Here is a 21,192-nt window from a genome sequence, read left to right on the forward strand (position 1 = left end):
GAGAGAGAGAGAGAGAGAGAGAGAGAGAGAGAGAGAGAGAGAGAGAGCTGAAGATTAGCTTCTGACTTTATACTGGCATCTAAGAACCTGGATCCTATCATTCTTGAGAATCTTCCCTACAATTTTCAATTACACAAATCAGCATTTTCCTTCTGTCACTAAGATTTTTTGAGATCAGTTTATTTGAGTCCAGTTTTCTAGCACATGAACCCAGGGATTTCTGAATATTGGCCACCATCAATATCTTTGACACTGGAGGAAACAGATTTAGGACACATGGGACCAGGGACACTCCAGTGCACACCTGGCCCATTATTGGCAGTAATTCATGTTGGAATTATACTTTTTTCAGATAGCTTTGGATATATATTAGAATACAGCAACTACAGAAATACATTGTTATTAGCAAGCAAGATGGTCCATAGGATAGAGATGAGACACAGATATTTGTAAAACCTAGGAAGAAACCCTGTAATGTTATATTTGAAATGGAAACATTAATATCTGGTTATGATTGTTAAAAAAAAATATGTTTCTAGCACTGTTTGTGAAAGGGCCTAGAACCAATGAAACTCCAGTAGCTTTGAGCCCTTTGGACATAGCTAGTATCTGTTTAGTTACTGATCTCTTAACCCATCTGGAGCCAGAGAAAGCAAATGTGGCAGAAGGTTAAGTTTTAGAGTTCGTCTTACAAAATTTTTTGTGTGGTTGAATGCTTTCATGAAAATACTTCGAGGACAGATAGATGTCAGCATGCTCCCTCCCCCTTCTCTCTTGCTGTCTTCATTTATAACATGACAGAGACAACCGTGATGGGGTGGGGAGCATAACACATTCTAAGGCCTTTTCCCAAGAGCAGGAGAACTTAAGGCACTGACAACTTCGGTGAATTCACTGAAAGTAGGTTAGAGAAAAGTCTTTATTGTGTTCACCTGGGCAGCCACTGCTCCTAAACCCATAGGCAACTTTATAGACACCCTGTGCTCAGAAGTACCGAGCAGGGCAGCCATCACTTTTCTGAACTCTTCGCCTATCCAAGGAAGGATAGCAGGATATCAGCTGAGGCCTTTCAATTTGTAACAGCATTTTAAAATGCTCAGGTTGAATAAGCATGGGGGCAATGGAAACAATTTATACTCTTGAATAGCTGGTGTGTGTGTGTGTGTGTGTGTACGTGTGTGTGCGTGCGCACTCACGAGAGAGAGAGAGAGAGAGAGAGAGAGAGAGAGAGAGAGAGACTTGGATTTCCTTCTAAGTATGTATAAAAATTCAGACTTTATGTTTTTATTTTATTAAAATTTATTTTTTTAATAAAAAATGATACTATTCAGAGAGTTCTCACTACCTGCTAGGCATTAATTATGCTGGCTGATCTATATAGATAACCCTCATTTGTCTAACACATCCAATAGCATTACAGACCATTCCCCTGATTTCACTGTCCAAGTAACTGAGACCCAGCAGGTTTGAGTAACTGTCCTAGTTTGCTTCTCTGTTGCTGTGATAAACAACATGACCAAAGGTAAATTGGGGAGAAAGAGCTTATTTTGTCTTATATCATAGAGGGATGCCAAAACAAAAACTCAAGGCAAGAACTACAGCAGAGGCCATGGAGGAATGCTGCTCACTGGATGCTGCCCCTGGCTTGCTCATCTACCTTTCTTTTACAGCCCAAGCCCATCTGCCTAGGGATGGCACTGCCCTCAGTGGGCTGGGTCCCTTTCCATCAATTAGCAATAAAAAAATGCCCCATAGGTGAGTCCGATAGAAAGAATTCCTTAATTGAGGTTCCCTCTTCCAAGGCATGACTAAGTTTGTGTCAAGTTGACATAAATTAATCAGCAGAATAGCTTATTTTGGGTCATACAGATGATATGGGTTGCCACCAAGCATGGCTGGTTCCAAGTTCCAGCTGTCTCTGTGCCCCAAAGAGTTCCTAATGCACTTAGATGTCCTCTATTTCTGTTCCCCTAAAACTGTTATTTTTATTTCTTTTTCTTTTCTGCATGAGGAATCCTAATTGCCGATGTAGGTATTTAGCAATATAACTGATGATTTCAACATTTTAACTTGTGGTATAAAATTATTGTAGCAAGTAGGTAAATGAGTGTGGTTGCAGGAAGTGAAGCAGCATGTTTTGCCACAAGTCACTACAGAAACGAGGTCATTATATTTAACGGAAAATTACTTTTTATGTTGTTACCAATTTGAAATTAACCTTTGCCTTGGTCATAAGAAAGCGTCTCACGCAGATGGAAACTTTGCAGGAATGTGAATTGATTACACTGCAGTCCATGGAAGGAAGGCTAGAAGAGGCTGGGGATGCCGATGCCTTCATTTACACAGTGACGAAGTGGGGTGGAGAGCTGATAATGGGCAGAAGTGAAGAATGACTCTTAAGAGCCACAGAAGTAAGACCCCAGGGTGCTGTGGCAAGACATGTTTTCAGCCCGACACAAGTCACAACCTAATTTGAAAATCTGCCACAATCTGTATTGTTATAAGGACAGATTGCCCAGACTCTTTGAACGGAGGTGAGAATTAAATAAAATCATGTAAACTGCCTGGAGTTCTGCCCTGTATGGGGAGTGCCTAATCACGAACAGTTGCTAAACAGCTCAAAAGTGCTGCTCTTGAAAGTATATGTTCCTGCTGCATGCTGAAATATGTGCTGTCCTTCCTTCCCAGTACATATCCTGAAGTCCCGTATCTCAACATTTTAGGATATGCTCTAATATGGGAACATTAATTACATACACAGTAAGAGAAGGCCATATTGGAGCAGGGTGAGACCCTAATGGAATATCACAGACACCTTTATACAAGGGGGAAACTGGAGAAAAACAAAATACGTACATAGAGAACCCCACATAAAATCATAGCAGAAATCATGGGGGTGTATCCTCAACCCAAGGGGTGTCAAAGGAGGTCAGCAAGCCACGAGAAGAACATGGGATCCTTTAACAGCAAGGAAAGAATCATCCTATAAACATTGGTCTGAGACTCCCAGCCTCTGGTACAGGAGACAGCACACCCTGGTTGTTTCTATCACCCAGTATGCCAGGACTTGGATGCAGTACCCTTAAACCATTAGACATCTAGATTGTATTTCTAGGACTCTTTATTTGAGATGGCTGCCAGGACAACAGGATGGTGAGGCCAGGGTTAAAGGTAACCACTGAACAGTTGCTATGGTATCTTGTCCAGCCTGTTTCCTGGGTGAGCCTCCATGATCCCCCCGTAAGACAAGGAGGCAAGACTGTGCCTCCAGCTGGGCTGGTTTTCAGTGTGTGACGGGAAACCTGGTAATAGTTTTCCTATTACTGTCAGGCCATGCTGCTGCCATCGGAAGCTTGCAGTGTAGTGCAGCGCCGTGCAATTTACAGCTGCATCTGTCCAATTAGTTCCCATTTAGCGCTGTGCAGCATTTCCCAAATACGCCGCAAACCACTGAGGCGGTGGGCTGAGCTCACAGAGCACAGGGATCAATTGTTTCTCTTACACTAATTGGTCCCATGATTTGTTAGGCTGTTGCTTTGGAAAATGAACTGTCAGTAAAAGAAATTAGCACAAAACTGCCCCCTTCTTCTTCGGAAAGGTATCAGGTGCAATTCTATCATCTCGTCAAGCTATCCTAGGGTGTCAGAGGTAGAACGGACGTCAACTCAAAAATCCTTTTCCTATTTGAGAAGGGAGAATTGTGACTCAGGGTGGTTAAGCAACTTGCCTAATCAATTTTCAATCAATAGTGAAGAACAGGCTGGGGATGAAGGGCAGTGTGGTGTCAAGCTTCATGCTACTTTGCCTACAGTGGGTAGTCTGGCTTTGTTCAGTTGTCTTGCCTCTGCTCTCTCCTTTCCCTTCTTCACACAGCTTTACCTCTGTGTCAGAGTCTAGGGCAGCAGCACCCAAGTGAAGGTAGATATAAGGATACCTTCTGCAGTAAATACCACTTTGCACTGGCCCAGTCCTTGTAAGTAAGCTTGACCCCAATAAATGACCATCAGGACTGTGTAGGATGCTGGGGCTGGAAAGATACCTGCCCTTTTGCAGCTCATTTCCATAACAGTAACAGGGAAGTTAATGTTGTCAAAGGATCCCTTCCCAGTCTCTTAATGCCCATCATGGTCTCTAAATCTCCCTTTGTGTCTGTGTGTCTGCTTTCTTGGTTAGCATTTGATTCATCCGTTAGACTAAGAAAACCAGGGAAGTCCTTTAAATTCCACCTTTTCCTCTGTATGGCATCCCCATCACCAAGCATCATGTCTGAAAGTCTCTCTGAAAGTCTCTCTCTCTCTCTCTCTCTCTCTCTCTCTCTCTGTGTGTGTGTGTATGTGTGTATATGTGTGTGTGTGTGTGAGTATTGCTAGTAACGATTTGTTGATGAATGACCAAACACTGTATTTATATCATAATCAAGATAATAACAAGGTAGAAATAGAGGTTTGAAGTGACAAGCTAGTAGGGACTTGGTAGGTAAAAGTTAGTGACTATGGAGGAGGAAGGTCTTAAGCTATTCCAACCAGAATGAAAACCGAGTCACATAGCTGTAAAAACACACTGGATAGAGAACTGCAGAAATCTGAGATCATAAAATGTGACATCAAGGGTGACAGACAGTCTTCAAAGGTGACAATGGAAGGAAGGGCCAGGGGATGTGGGAGTTTCAAGCTAGAGTGAAACTGAGGAGCTCACTACAACAACACTGATCTTGCTGTGATTCTTGGATGACAGCCACTTCACAGGGCTCCCTCTGCTCGAGCAGTTCATTTAAGGGCCTGGGCTAGAGTGCACAGGAGCCTGGCAACCACTCTTAGGTCCTGGTCTGTGAGAGCAGACTCTGTGGTTTGGGGAAGGTCTAGAAATGTGCTTGTGAACTGAAGATGAACACTAGTCTCCCTGACTTATTAATTCCTGCTAGCCAGGCCTTAATCTGTGGCCACAAAAATCCGAAGTCTCCTAGCAAGCAGGAACAAGGTTTTGTCTATCTAAAACATGGTGGTTATAGTTAGATGTGTCTCCTGACCCCACTGTATGGCTTTATGTTAACTTAGAGTGAAATATGAGAGAGGTATGTAGAAGGATTGATGGTTTTTGGATTGTCCTTGACTCTTCAGTTTCTTCTCCTATCTGTGCTGTGGAGAAGTCACTGATCTGGTCATGTTTGACATCCTCTTTCATAAGAAGCTGTTTTGGGGCATCACCGTGAAGACTGCATGGTAAAAGTAAACTTAGGTGCTTATATGGTGTAAGAATTTGAGTGGCACCTGACAAGTCAGAAACAATCTTAGACATAGAGCTGTCTAACCTGCCTTTCCAATCATTGTGTGACCCTACGAATAAGACACCACAGAGGCACAGGACATGGAAAATATATGTTAATCAAGGCAGCCCCAACCCTCCATGGTCAGGAGAAAGAAGTCTGGACAACTAGAGTAGAGTCTAGCAGGTTCTCAGAGACCTGAAGATGCTGAAACCAGACCTAAGGTGCATTAAACTGGGAAGCTGGCCTCTCTAGTAAGGGCTGCTAAGAAAAGATATTTAGGTTAATAAACAAAAGTTAAGAATCAACTAAGGGACAGACAACCACTTCAAGGCATGGGTAGTAGCGAGGGCCAAGGTAGAATGCAGCTGGCTTTGGGGATGTCTGAAAGTTACCAGGGTGGCTGATAGGTGTGCATTTGTGTGAGGTCATCTATGTGTTCCTCACAGAGCCACTCACCACTGTGAGCTAAAGGGGAGAGGGGCCAGGACTAATGTATGGAGGCCCAGGCACAACATCTTGAGGATTCTGTGGTAGTTTCAGGGTGAAACAACAAAAACTTCCAACTCATCTAGCTGTTACACTTTGACTCCAACCCTCTTCTCTTCTTAATCTGTATTCCATTTTCTAGAAGCCTTGGCAATATTCTCTGCCCCAGTTCTCTGATCTGCCTTCTAGACTAGGTCTCAATCTTGGTCTACGAATACATGAATACAGATAGGTATAGTCTCCCTAGGATCAAGGCCATGATCCTGGGATGACTCTAGCCTGTCTCCATTAGAGATCTGCCTGAGAAACTTCCAGGACATCAAAAGATGTCCTTTGTTCCAGCCATCAGCTATAGAGAGGGTACCTGTCTCCAAGCTTCTTAGGGAGACATTGTGTGAGCAAACCAAGGTGGATTTCATAACGAGTAGCCTGACCTTGAGGTTTTTAGTAATATTTTATTTTCTTGACTGCTCCATTATCCTGTTAGTCCCCTCTGCATAGACAGGGATAGAGTGTAGCTCTTTTCTATGTTAATAGTTTATGAGTTAAATCTGTTTTGCCATTTTAGCTAACATGGAGTGGGGTTTCTCTTTCTACACTATCTCTACCTGTAGCTTGAGGTTCAGGCTTTAAACTTAACTTATAATCTCTTAGACTGTCATCACCCCAGACCCCCCTGAGGCAATCTGGCTAAGAGTGAAGGCTCCAGAGCCAGGAATCTCTACTCACAGTTGTACAGCTCTGGGCTGGGCACTGCTGGTGGGTCTGCTTTCTCATTGGCTGATGAGAATAACTATCCCCACCTCAGAGTAGTTATGAGAACATGAACTCACCCTCAGGACAAGCTTAACCCCTTGTACCTGAATATAGTAAGTATACAATAAAGGCTACACCATTTCAAGGCTATTTATATTCCCCAAAGGGCAATTAGTTCTCTACTTATGCAAACTATCTCTTTACCTAGTGGTTATCTTAGTGACAGTAAGGTAATGATGCTTGTGGAGTTGACAACTGTGTGTTGGGAATGTTTGTCCCGGTTTTCCTATCTATATGGTTTCAGCTTTGTCTCAGTCCGGCCTGTGATTGCTGGTTTGACGTCCACAGCAGCACATGTGGTACTGTAAGCTACCATTAAACAAAAATGAATTGGAGTAGTCAATCATACGAAGAGCATGAGTCTTCATGTCATGTGGATGACACCCTGAGGTGGGCCACCATGCAGGGTTGGGAACAGAAGCAGTCCTTGCAGCTCTGGGCTGTACTGAGCAGAGGCAAAACTTGGCTTGAGATTGCTATAACTCACTCTTTTGTGTATCAGAATGGGATGGGGGACAAAGTGAGAGGAGTTGTCGAGTTTTGAAATGAATAATAAGCTGTCTTCAGAGTGAGGCTTATAAAAGAGATGAGTTAAAAATATTCTCAGAGCATCTGGGAGACAGAAGGATTAGCAAGGCGCCTTTAATTGCAGGAGAACAAAGACCCCTGCTGAGGAGGGTGCTCCCTTTCCAGTTGCACCTGTAAGCAGGTAAACAGAAGGATGAAAATGTGGCTGGTTTCTTTTTTCCTTTTCTTTCTTTTTTTTCAGAACACCCTCACACCACTTCAGGAAATCAGTTCCCGGAGGGAAGCACCTGGCAGTTTCCCATCACTTGGGTATAGCAGAAGTCTCAGGGGACCGGGCCAGAGAGGAGGTGGGAAGGAGGATAGGCAGGAAGGAAGAACTTCCCACCTGCCTGATGCTTTTCTTCAGGATCAGATTTAATTCTCATTTTGAGTCAATCACTTATTTGGCAGGAGGATTACTGAGGCTCTGAGAGGTGGGTTTGCAGACCAAAGTTCTACTGTCTCAAAGGACCCCAGTCCATTCCCTATTCTCAAGTTTACTAGCATTACAATGGACTTCTTCTTATCCATTTCCTTTTAAAAAAAAGGTGTCCTAATAGAATGTCTTCTAAGTTACTGATAAAGCCTGGCAATGTCCAGCTGTCCTCCTTATGTTCAGCCATCCTGCCCTATTTCAATAGCACACAAAGGCAAATGTCTCCCTGTATCATTCAAAGCTCTTTGGCTCCTAATAGTTTCATATCTGTATATGCAAATTGGTTACTGCTTTTGAAAAGTTCATTATCTCATTTTATTGTCAGAGGTTAAAACAAGTGCTTATTTAGTTCACAGAGGATAAGTAGTTGATCCAGATTCACATGTAGGAAGCTGCAAACAGGAAAACTAGTGTGCTCAAGTTCAAATGTTTCCAACTTCACAAGTCCAATATCATATTCCTGTGCTAAGATGGGTAAGAGTAAAGGCTAACAATATGGACTATGGATGCTGTATCCAGAATGCCTGGGTGTTGGTTCTATTCCTTATCAGTTATGTACATACTCTGTGTCCTAGTATATGTAGCTATTAGCTGAGCAAAGAGCTATGTCCTGCCCTATGGGGCTGTGGTCATGCAAAAGATAATGGAATTAGTACTCAAAATAAATCCTGGGGCCTAGGAATATGTTATGTTGGACTTTTGCTTACTTTGGTTTTAATTTATTTCAGAATATTCAGTTTTCTTCTCTGTACCATGAGAAACCCTCCTTTGCTGATGGCCCTACAGTTAGAGGTAATGGAGGCGCTGGGATTTGAATCCAGGTTGCATTTCTTCTGCATCCATGGATTAGATACAAGAAAGGATGGGGCTTCGTCTCTCTGTCTTGATTCAAATTAAGGAAGTGTACCTGCACCCACCCTCCAGGGAACATTACTCTTCTCCACTGTATAGAGACATGTGGTTCAACATTGTTTACTTCCCAAGGGCCCAATAGATCTAGTGCTGACACTGTCATGGTCACTGCAGCTCCCATGTTCATGGACTCATGGGGACCCAGCATGATCAAGACTCAAGTGTTCCAAAGAGTCCCAGAGGAGCTAGGAGAACACACGTGAGGTGCCTGTGATGTGAAGAGGCTACAGGGAAATCCCAAGTTCCTGCTTCAAATGGGAGAAACATTTGAAAACTGTTACTTTCCCAACCTCAAAAAACAAAAACTATATTAAAAGTTAACAAGCATCCCCAGACACAAACTAAGAGCGGTGGAGAGTGGCTGAGAGGGGCAGCTTCAGGCTTGTAAGTCATGGGAGAGAGGGCCGAGCAAGCCCAAGTGCTGAGAGGATAGTGGAAAATGCCAGGTAGACTTGACCTTAAACAGCAGTTCTTCCAACACAGAGCTTAGATCTAAGCCAGAGTGGGTTCTGAGTCTCGAGATAAATCAGAAAGGTGATCTGGGTTCAGGTGGAAATTGTGGCAGTGGTTGAGTAGCTCCCTGTTGCTCGTGTCTCTGTCACCAAGGTGCAACCTTGGCTGAATGCAGGCAGCTCAGAGAGCGTAGAGACACTCACCTGCTCCAAGTGCCATCCTGAGCTTCCCTAGCCTTGAACAATTTCACCCCACAAACCATATGTATGAAATATGATTATATACCTTGTAATGTTCGGTGACTCTGATTCCAGGCTGACAGCCATGATGCACCCTAGTCCCCCAAACCAACCTGTCTGCACAGGAACGACCACTGCTTGTCTAACCTACATCTCAAGGCTTGGGAGCCATAGCTTCATAGTCTAAAGAACTGGAATAATAAGTATGATCCTTGTAGCATGCCTATGAGGAGCGAAAGTGCTATTGCAGTTGGAGCCATTTCCCTGCAGTTCACAAGCGTCTGTGAAAATGTCACAAGGAAACCCATTACTTTTTATGCTCACTAAAATACACAATTAGACATTTTAAATTAAAAAAGAAAGTGATATTTTATGCAAAATCACATTACTAGACTCACAATACATTTCTGATAAACTGTTTGGGTTTGGAAATCACAGCCTGCAAGTGAGCAGGATGACTAGCGTGTGCATACTTGGGGTCATTCACCCCATGAGAGTCAATCTGCCATTAGCCTATCCATCCAGATCATAAATTCATCAAGATGACTGTGTGCCCAGAAGAGGGTTAATGTGTCACTGCTTGGGAGTTCAGGAACTCAAGAACTGTGATTGCAGTGTTAAAACACTTTCCTTTCTACACACACACACACACACACACACACGCACACACACGGTATCATTTCTTTCAATTTTTCACTCCTGGTAAATGTAATGAGTCCTGGCTACCATCAGGACTACTTTGGCTAACATTGCCATCTCTTCAACTAACCCCCTTCTGAGGAAGGAACCCCTTTCAAATCTGCCCCAAAGCTCAGCTCATAAACCCTCATAGCATCCCTTTAGTCATGCATCTGAGCCAGCCGGTCTGTCTGTTTGTCTGTCTGTCTGTCTGTCTGTCTGTCTGTCTCTCCTTCACCCTTCTCCTTGTGTGTTTGTGTGTGTGTTGTGCAGGCATATGCCTGTGAAGGTGAGAGGCTGATGCTGGGTCCTTCCTTAACTTATTTTTGAGAAAGGTTCTAACACTGAACCGGGGACTCACAAATTCAGGTAGGCTAGCTGGTAGTGAGCTCCAGGAGTTTATTCTCCTGTCTCTCTGCTCCAGTGCTGGGATAAGGATGCACAAGGCCATGCCTAGCTTTTGGTGTAGGTGCTGGGATCCAGCTAGATCCTCTTGCTTCTGCATTAGGGACTTTACCATCTCCCAAGCCTCAAATCTCACCCATTCTAATGTCAAAACACAAACTCCATTGTTTTTTCTTTAGAGAATGTACACAATGATCTGGATTCTTAAACCATTTCCTTGCCTAGCTTCAGAGCACAGAGGACTTGACATCAGAAGGTTTGTTTTTTCTTTTACTTATTAATTGACTTTGCTCTTTGACAATTTCATACATGCACATAATGTATTCTGACTACCTCCCTCCCTCACATTCTCTCTTATCTCCCTGTCCCATCTCCAGCTGTCCTATTCCCAGATTCCTGGGACACTTGGATTTGTTTTGTGACCTATTTCCTTTAACCAGGGCCTTCTGTATGATCATTGGATTAGAACTCCATTTGAGACTAATGGGGTTAGAATTGAAGACAATGGCCCCCTCTATCAGCAGCAAATGACCCAGCAATTGGGGATGGGAGGGGTATTAAAAAAGCCATATAGACAAACTCATTATCTTGTAACAAAACTTTTTTTTTTTTTTTTAATCACACCAAAAGAAGACTTTGATGGGAGATACCCTGTATAGCTGGGAAAACCTACTCCCAGAAGTTGTGGGAAGTTCTTAAACAGAATAGATTCAAAGTAGGAGGAGAAGGTTGGAATTTTGGGCAGAGTAATGATGGGGTTGGGAAAGTCCACTTTCAGATTACTACTGCCTTGTACTTCCAAAGGAGAGAAGGGCTTTCTGGTTTGTAACTCCTAGTTGAATGGCTATCAGGGAGTTTCTCCTGTGGTTGGCTTTGTGGCCCTTCTTTGTAGCATCACAGAGTTGAATGCTCAATCTGGTTTCTCTTTTCCAGGATATACCAGGATTGCAAGAGGCAAATACTTGGAGGCTGATCTAGGGAGTCAGGCTGGAGAGATCTATTGGTTTGGTTTCCAAGACTTTCCAACTACTATTGAAGGTCTCTTGTCAAAGCTCCTCCACCACAGAAAAGCCAGCATCTTTTTTATCTTCTGTTTTAGTTTGGGTTTTAGTGCTATTCTAAAGACATCATGACCAAAAGTAACTTGGGGAAGAAAGGGTTCATTTGGTTTACAGGCCAGCCCACCATCTAGGGAAGCCAACGCAGGAACTCAAGTCAGGGACCTGGATGCAAGAACTAAGGCAGAGACCATAGAGGAATGCTGCTTACTGGTTTGCTTAGCTTGCTTTTTTCTTTTCTTTTCTTTTCGTTTTTAAAATATAACCATGATCACCTATATAGGAATGATACTTCCCAGAGTGGGCTAGGCCCTGAATCATCAATGCCTCTGTAGTCTTGCCTACAGGGATAGGAGCATCTTCTCAGTGAGGGTCCCTCTTTGCTATTGACCCTAGCGTGTGTCAAGGTGACAGGAAAAAAAATCAACTGACACATTCTATCGTTCAGTACATAGAGTCTCTGTCTCAATCTCTTCTCCTGAGTTATCTATGCTCTGAAGCCTCACTTGCCTTGACTCTCTTTGTTTCTAGCCCATCAGTGACTTCTTGCTAAAAGCTCCTCTTTGGCTACAGCTTTGCTGTCCTGACCTATAATGTCTGTATCTGCTGGAACTCAGCCTCCCCCTCAGGCTGAGATGACCTGGTTGGCTCTGAGAAAACTGTAGTTTCACATTACACTCACCCTGCATGCTCACTAAGACAAGAGGGAGAGCAGGAGTCAAGTGAGAGTATCTGTGTCTCCGAAAGGCAGCACTGTCTATTCACAGTGATGGGATACCACCCAACCCTCTATACCCCCAGAGCGAGGGCCTCATGTGTTTCCTGAGAGTCCTTCAAGTGTGTTCTACATCAGTTCAGCTGAAGGGTCTGTCTTCCTATTTTGGTTATTGTAGGTCGGAGCCCAGAGAGGCTATGGTTTTTCATCCTGTGTCAGAGAGGTGGGAGGAATAGTTCTGAGGTCCATCCTAGAATAGAATGAGGATTCACATAGATGTCCCTAACCTTTCTCCATGCTTCTGAGTTGTCTGAGGCAAAAGTCTCCAGTCTCAGTTGCTTCTTAGGAGTGAAGATTGTGATCAACTATGTAAAGTGCCCACCTTAATAGAAGATGCAGAATAGCAACTCAATGTATTTTATTACCACCAAGAAGGGGGGCATTCTATAGTGGGTGGGAACCAGCATTTATAAAGAGCACAGAATAGAGGGTGAAAAGAGAGTCCTGGGGCATGGTGGAGGTAAGTAGCAATAAGAAGGGGGGGAACGTCTACTTAGATGCAAAGGAAAGAGAGCCTCAAATACCATTGAGAATCTGCAACCTGACATGCCAGGGACAATTAAGCTACCTGTAATTTGTCATATAAGTAAAAGCCAAGTCCCCTGAAACCGTATCACTCCCACAGGGAAGAATAATGCTTCTCACAAAATAAATACACTGATGATGACGGTAACGAAGATGGAGCTGAGAACAAGAATGGTCCCCCCATGACAGCTGACAGCTGGAGATGTTCCCTGAATGCTTCCTTCTCCTCAGTCACCAGGCTCACAATATACAGGCATTATGTCACCAGAGCCTAAAAAGCCAGCAGGACTCATGCTACCAACACCAGCAGGTGACAGTAAGGATGTGGAAGCCACAAGACTGAGCTTTGCAAACAATCAGCCAGCTGGAACAAAGGGCCATGGACCTTCTACCAGGCCTTTGGACTCCTGGCTCACCAGTCTTGCAGATCCACAGAGTACATCAATTTTCTACCGTCAACCTCTTTGCTTAAAAGCTTATTTGTTCATCTTTCCTGCTTGTTCTCAGAAACGCTGCTCTCAGAGATGCCTAAAATAAAAACACTCAAGTCCAATAATAGATACCTCTTCTGGAAGAGATATATTTAAACTCCCCACTGCAAGGAAGGGAACGTGAAGAAAAATTAAATCTAGCAAGAGAAAAGTTGGGTATCCTGGCAACATCTGACATAAAAATGAAGCCTCTTTCTGCCCCATATCCTCTCATCTGGAAAGTTTCCCCACAGACCAGGACTCGACATCAGAGCCCACAGTTTCTGATAAACTTGTTTCCACAGGTTATCTCTCACAAGCCACGTTCCCTTCTCCAAAGTCCTAGTCCCTCCCCTCAGTAATCTCTGGCACGTGACCATTGTCAGTGGATTTGTAATTTTCAGTATTCTCTGAAATTCATTTGCTTGTTTGTTTTTATTTATCATCTGCTTGTCTTGTTTACTATGCTGTCCACAGCACATGATGCATATTAGCTGATTACTAACTATTTGTTCAATCAGTGACAGTGTCATTCATCCGCTAAGGCACAGCTCAAAGGGCCCCAAACCTGGATCAGTGTCCCTTTCTTTGGTTCCCATTTCTCTCCTCTATCTGACTCTTTTATCACACATCATAGTGTGGTTTTCTTGTGTGTCCATCTAGGTCTGGGTCCCATGAAAACAGAGGCAGTGGGGCTTTTTTCAACAACCAGACTAGTGAAAAGGTGTTAGAAAAATGTTGAAGGTGGGTAGATAAAGAGATGGAAAAAAATAATTAAACAGTTCTTTCTCACTATGTAAATCAAGTACAAGGACACTGCTAACAGCCTGCATGCTGCAGCTTTATATATTCCGATAGGTGAGGCTGACTATTAACTGGCAGTGGCTTGCTCACTTAAGCTCTATCTAAGCCTGAGTTGGCACAGGCTCTTATGCTACTCAACCCAGGTTGAGTGTCACTGGCTACTTTCCAATCCTGACAGCCTTACAGTTGTCCAGACAAAAGGAGAAGGGGCTAGGGTTGTGACTGATGCTTGTGTGCTCTGACTGGTACCATTGCAGTGCAGACAGGTATAGCCACGTGACTCTCGTACACCAAATCTCAACTGCTCTGGGGTCATATCATTGAAAGAGAAGGAGGAAGAGAGAAAGGAAGGAGAACAAAGAGAAGGAGAAGGAGGTAGGTAAGGGAGGTGGGTTTATTAGTTCTAACTCCACCCTATAGACAGTTAATATGGTAAGATTACCTTTATGCTAAAACTATTCAGCATTTAAAAAAAATCTGCATCATTTATTCATGTCTGTGTGTCTTGTACACACATGTATACATGCACATGCATGTTTACGTATGCATGTAGACATCAGAGGACACCTTGATGGAGTTGGTTTTCTCCTTCCACTATGTTAGTCTCAGGATCAAACTCCAGTCTCGAGGCTTGAGGTCAGGTGTCCTTATCTGTTGAGTCATCATGCCAACTTTTTTTTTTATCAGGAATGCTAGGAAGACCCAAGGTAGAATAGTAGATAATATTGTAATCTCTGGGGAAGATTTTGTAAACAGAAACATTAATCTAGCTATTTAACCTATTAACAAATATTTACTAAAACTGTCAGGCATAAAAGGATGAAGGAAAGTAGACAGACCATGTGTCTAAGATGCTTATAAGAAAAAAATGTATATTGTTTGCAATTCTCAGTCTATTGTCAATACTATGGGGCTACTGTAGGTGACTGAAGGTGCATATATATCTCAGCATGATATCTGAGAAACAGCAAGTGCTCAATAAATTTCAGTGGCTATTATTAGCAGTTATTGCAGCTGGAGGCTTGGCCATAATTAGCTCTATTCCTAGGGCATGAGTACTCAATATATGTAAGTTAAATGACAAAGAGTGAACTGTTGATCCCACAGGCTGTATGAAAGAGCTGTGATTTATCATATGAGTCCAACCCTATGGATACCATCTTCATTTAATCCTTACCACTTCAGGGACTACTAAAATAGGAAGAGTTTGGAGGGGAACACAAAGGTTTCCAAGATCTACCTATCCTCAAGTAGTTGACAGTTAACCATGGAAACATTTAGAAAAAGCTAACAGGATATAGACACTAACACAGCGATAAACTATCTGCCTACACTGTCCCATGGCTAATTTTCAAAGGCTATAATGAGTAGATTCAGAAGGATACTTTTTCTTGGTGGGGCAGAGTGAACTCCAAAGACATGATGAGGATGGATTGGGATGAAGTTTGAAGCCAGTTGGATGTTTGAACTGCTGATAATGAAAACACAGGTGTGACTGCAGGCAGAGGAAGGAAAATAATCAGATGGTAAAATGGGAGTCTAAGAACGGGTTAACTGGATGGATGCCAGGCAAACACTGCGGTGGGGACAGAGTAGGGATGACTTTAAATGCTTGGCTAAAAAGAATTAACTTAATCTACAATCACACACTAAAAGAGCCATGAGTAAGAATTTGAGATATGGACTTGAAAGGCAAATAACTTGGGTTCAAATCCCATCTCAACAGCTACAGGATCCTGGGCATCTTGCTTAACCTCCCCGAAGATCATTCTCCCCATCTGTGAAATGAAGATAAAAATAGACTCTAGCTCATTATATTTTTGTGAAGATGAAGTAGGTTAATTAATACCTATGAAGACTCTAAGTGGGATTGGGCACATGCTAAGTGCTGCACTGTTGCTATCTGTTGTCATCTGTGAGACGTTAACATTTATACAGAGACTGTGTACTACCTGATCAAATCAGCCACTGCCTGTGTTGTTCGCTCCTTTACTCTTATTTGATTGAATACTTTGTCTAGCCCCTGAGAGTGGAAAGCTAGCACATGGATTCTATTTTCTTCAGGTTACAAAGATGTTGGGGGGAAAAAGGACACAAGATGCAGAAAGAATAACCGATGAGCTGTACGGCATTGAGTAGAAGACAGACAGGCTATCAAGTGAACCCTGATTACAGAGGTGCTAAAATGTGTGGAAATAATATTTTAAATCAGTGAAACAGTATTTTTGAGGGGTGAAGTATCATCGGGATAGGGTATCTGGTTCTGGCTGGAAGAGGAAGGGAAGTTTCAGAAATCTGGTTATGATTTAAAGGATAAAGGTTACTTGATAACTTGCTGTGCGGGGGGGATAGGAAGTGCTCAGAGATAGGTAACAGCAGGAGGGTCTGAGACGTTCAGGAAATAGGGGTCATAGTGGAAAATGCCAGGAAATGAGGCTGCAGTGAAATTCAGAAGCTACTTGATGATTATTAATTATATTAAGTATTTTTAGCGCTTCTTCTATGTCAGAAATAGTTAATCCTTACAGCTTTCCCATCAGTAGGCATTTCCAGGGCTGGCCAGTGGCAGAGTCAGGATTTGAACTCAGGCACCCTGATCCCACAGCTCCTCCACAGCAGCACACTGTGTCAGAGACCCTCATATTTCCCACCATTGGGAGGCACTGGGTATGGTTTCTACTCCTGGGACTTGTGAACTGCGGCCAAGTCAGAGCAAAATGCAAAGCTATGCCCAAAAAGGACTTGGAACCAACAGACAACCCTTTCTGATTCTCTTTTGTAAACTGACTTTCTAGCAACTGTCCTCCTTTGGTGATGTAATTATTTTGGTATTTAAAAACCAGTAACAAATTAAGGGAGCCACATAATCAACTGCTACATTAATTAGTCACCCTTTGTTGAAAGGCAAACATCCTGTTAAATGTGTGAGTTAATAATGACTTCTGCATCAATTCTCCGTCTTGCAAATTCGCAAAGGCTTGACTTTGGTCCCTGATGTGCAAACCTCTTTGTCTCCCTCGATAGCTATCTGAACCAGGTCCAATCGTCTCTGAGCAGGCTCAACTTCCAACAAAGGAGAGGCCTGGATTCTGGCAGAGCCACTGTCGTATAAAGAAAGCTATGGGTTCAGATAAGCAATGCATACAGCTGGATCATAGTGGTGCTGCTTGTTCATGCATCTGCTCACTCCACACAGTGCTTAGTCATGGTCTCTCAACAAAATACCATCCTGGGGACTGGGGGCACAGAGAGAAAGAAGGCAGGTAGCATCCAGGGGGCAACTCCTCTGAGCCAGGAACCTTTCTAGGGCTCTATTTACTTAGACCATACAAAATCTCTACTTGCTAAGCATTGGTACTAAATTAACATAGCTTACAGATAAAGACACTGAGGTACAGGAAAGCTAATTAGCGGCACAAAACACCAAGATGGTATATAATATGGCTAGAGTTGATTCTTGGTTGTATGGCTTCAGATATTTTGCTTTAAATTGCAATGGCAAGACTGTCACCATGGTGCACATTTCTGAGACAAGGGCTGGGGCGAAACACCAGACAAAAAGCAATTTAAGGAAAGAAGGAAGGGTTTGTTCTGGCTTACAGTTCTAGAGGACATAAGCTTTCATAATGGAGAAAGCATGCCATAAGAGGCAAGGCCAGCTGGTCACATTGCACGTTCAGTCAGGAGGCAGAAAATGATGAATGCTTGTGCATAGATACCTTCCTCTTTTTCATTTAGTGTAAGACCACTAGCTATGGCACAGTCCCACCTACAGTTTAGATGGTCCCTCCTACCTCGCTTAACCCCATCTGGACAACCCCTTTAGAGCATGCCCAAGGTTTGTTTCCAAGGTGATTCGAGAGTCTACCAAGTTTATCACTGAGGTCAAACATACAGTGAGGCAAGAGGACTGAGTCTGAAGCAAGCCTGGGACACATAGGAAGTTCCAGTCCAGCTTGGGATACCTCGTAAATCTCAAAACAACAAAAAAAGAAATTAATAGCATTAAGTGAATCACTATGCTATATTGCCACCTAAGTTGGAGACAAACAAGAGGCTATGTTTTCAATGAGCTCCTTATCCTACTGTAGCAGCATGCAGAGCCAATGCAATGTCAATGAGGCATGAGTTTTGCAGGAGCAGAATCCTGCATATAGGAGTGGATGGAGGGCCTTGGCTTTAGTAATGTATAACCAGCCTCAGTTACTTCTTTTCTGTCCTCCTCGATGTTATCAGCAGCAGTTGCCACATGCATTGGTAAAAGCAGAATAAGAACTGCATCCTTTCAACAACAAAGCTCATGTGATATAAAGATGACTCAAACTCAAACACTTGAGAAGGGCTCCAACAAGCATCTTGCGGTAATGCTTAAAGATCGTACAGAACCAGGCCACACTGCCTCTTCATTATATTAATGCAATGTAATGATTCCATCCCATAAATAGTGTTTGGGCTTGACTGACATGATACCAAATTTGCACTTGCATGCATAATTCTAGTATTTTATTATTAAACTGAGCTCACAGATTGAGCACCAGGATTTAAAACAAACAAAAATCTGTAATTACAGCATGTGGATTTTTCTTGCCGCCAGCGCCTGCCCAGCCATTTCCATCGTCAAGCCTGCTTTCTCTTTTCATAACTTTTCCTGCTTCCAGTGGAGGCCGGTGACACAAAGTATAGGGTATCATAAGGATGCAGAGTTCAGGGCTTCTCTGTTGCCTATTTTAAATCGAAAGGATGTTTTCATCTCTTCAATAGTTCATTTATCTGGAAATGTAGATTTCCAATTGTACTTGCTATCCGAGACCAGAATACACTTGGTGCCTACTAGAAACTGGGGTCAATTAATTTTGGTTGGTGCCAAGGTCAAGGAAGTTTCAGTCCAGGAAGCTGACAGAGGCTAATAGGAGGAGGCAGTTCAGTCCTTGGGGTGGCAGAACACACAGAGAGAAGATGGAGGCCATCATTGCTATGACTGGCTTGCAGATACCCCACACCAGGACTTTCTAGAGAAAGTGGACCGAGTGGCACTAGTTTTAGTTGTTCTCAGCCTCTCCTTGCAGAACATACAGTCATGGGAGCAAAGAGCTAAATGTTCACATTAGTGGGTAGGATACTAAATGGAAGGATGAGCAAGGAGGAGTGGAATTCATAATGGAGCACAGGATGAAGCGGAGACAGGAGGCAGACAGCTGCTAGGGCCCAGCACTCTGCACATCACCTCAAGTGCTTTAGGATTTGTCCCAAAGCGCAAAAAAGAAAGCACAACAGGGTTTCCATACCAATGGGTTCAACTAACAGGACGAAAACCCACCCCTAAATGTGTTTGTACTGAGCAATACAGATTTTTTTTTTGTCTTAGTCCTGAAACAATGCAGTGTAACATCTATTTCCACAGTGTATTGGCTGCTTTTGTGTGTCAACTTGACACAAGCTGGAGTTATCACAGAGAAAGGAGCCTCCCTTGAGGAAATGCCTCCATGAGATCTAGCTGTAAGGCATCAAAGGTGGGAGGGTCCATTGTGGGTGGTGCCATTCCTGGGCTGGTAGTCTTGGGTTCTATAAGAAAGCAAGCCGAGTAAGCCAGAGGAAGCAAACCAGTAAGTAACATCCCTCCATGGCTTCTGCATCAGCTCCTGCTTCCTGACCTGTGTGAGTTCCTGTCCTGACTTCCTTTGGTGATGAGCAGCAACATGGAAGTCTAAGCTGATTAAACCCTTTCCTCCCCAACTTGCTTTTTAGTCATGATGTTTGTGCAGGAATAGAAACCCTGACTAAGACACACAGCATTCACATGGTATTATATATTATAAATAACCTGGCAGAATATGCATAGATTACATGGACCACAGTTTAATTTTATACACCAGATTAGAACATCTACAGATTTATCTCAGAGCCTATATCCACGTGGTGACCATGTGGTAAAGAGATTGCTGGGGCTTGATATTTGAAGAACAGAATTAAATGAGTTCAGAAGGGCCACAGCAGGGACACAGGGTAAGAGGATGGTGCAGTATCCAGAGGAGGGCTGGCAGATAAGAGATAGCCATGAGGAAATGGGGGAGGGGAATTTGAAAGATTAATGGGAAGCAAATTTAAGAGTGGTGATCAAATTTATTATTTCTCTTAATGTCCTGACTTGTTCTGCCTTACAATTTGAGGAAGCAGAATCATTCTGATAGGAAAGACAGCAGCAGGAACTGGAGGCAGCTCCTCACACTACACTACACTACACTACACTACACTACACTACACTACACTACACTACACTACATCACACCACATCCCACTATACATCCCTGTAGTCAGGAACCAGATAGTGAACAGGAAATAGGGACTTACAAAACCTTAAGGCCCATCCCAAGTGACACAAATCCTCTAGTAAGACTCCACCCCTAAAGGTTCCACAATATACCTCAAAACAGCAGATGGCCAAGGGTCCAAAAACAGAACTGTGGGAGACATTTCACTTCTAAAACACAACATTTTACCCTCTGGCTCCTAGGCCTTGGCCATCTCATCATGCAAAATTCATGCATTATAACTTTTAGAATCCCCACAGTCTTTAAACAGGCACAGAATTGTTCAAAAATCCAATATCTCTTCTGAGACTGAAAGCAATTTCTTAACTGGAAACCCTAGAACACTAAAATAGAGGACTACTTACTTCTAATATACAATTGCAAGAATAAATTTTCCCACTCACAAATGGAAGAACTGGAGCATAGCAAGAAAACATCAGGCCAAAGCAAGGGCAAAACTCACTAGGTAAAATGCTAAAGTTTGAAGCTCCATGCCCAGCATCTGGGAATTATGATGGAATCATGTGACCTCCGAAAGGCTTGAGTAGGCCCCCCACCTCCAGCTCTGGCACATGCAATACCCATAGCTTCTCTCCAGGACCAGCTCCATGACTTTACATGCAGTGTTCCTCATCATATGTATGATCTAAAGCACTGGTATCTGAAACATCGTGGAGACAGCTTTACCTTCACAGCTTCAGTAATGGACTTTTAAGGGCATCTTGATTCTGCCACATATTGCCTGCCTCAGTTGTTCTCTGGAACTCTGACGCAAGACTCCATGACTCTCTCAGCACTGTATCTTCTATGACAAATGCCAAATTCTGCTGCCACCTTAGAATGCAGACTTGTCCACTTAGAGTACCATAGCTGTGTCCAATGTACATGGGCCCATATCTCCCAATGTAGTTTTTGCTTTTGTTTTTGAAGACAGAGTTTCTCTGTGTACCCTTGGCTGTCCTGGAATCCACTCTGCAGACCAGGCTGGCCTTGA

At 43.2% G+C, this 21,192-nt stretch overlaps 1 protein-coding gene across 5 annotated transcripts in view; it reads right to left on the minus strand.

The window, feature by feature from the left end:
- The window catches only part of Dab1 (DAB adaptor protein 1), a 1,070,329-nt gene that overhangs the window by 61,230 nt on the left and 987,907 nt on the right, over positions 1-21,192 (minus strand). The gene's annotated exons all lie outside the window — the stretch shown is intronic.

Source organism: Grammomys surdaster, unplaced genomic scaffold (genome assembly GCF_004785775.1).
Source record: "Grammomys surdaster isolate TR1022 unplaced genomic scaffold, NIH_TR_1.0 100, whole genome shotgun sequence".
NCBI classification, from domain to species: domain Eukaryota; kingdom Metazoa; phylum Chordata; class Mammalia; order Rodentia; family Muridae; genus Grammomys; species Grammomys surdaster.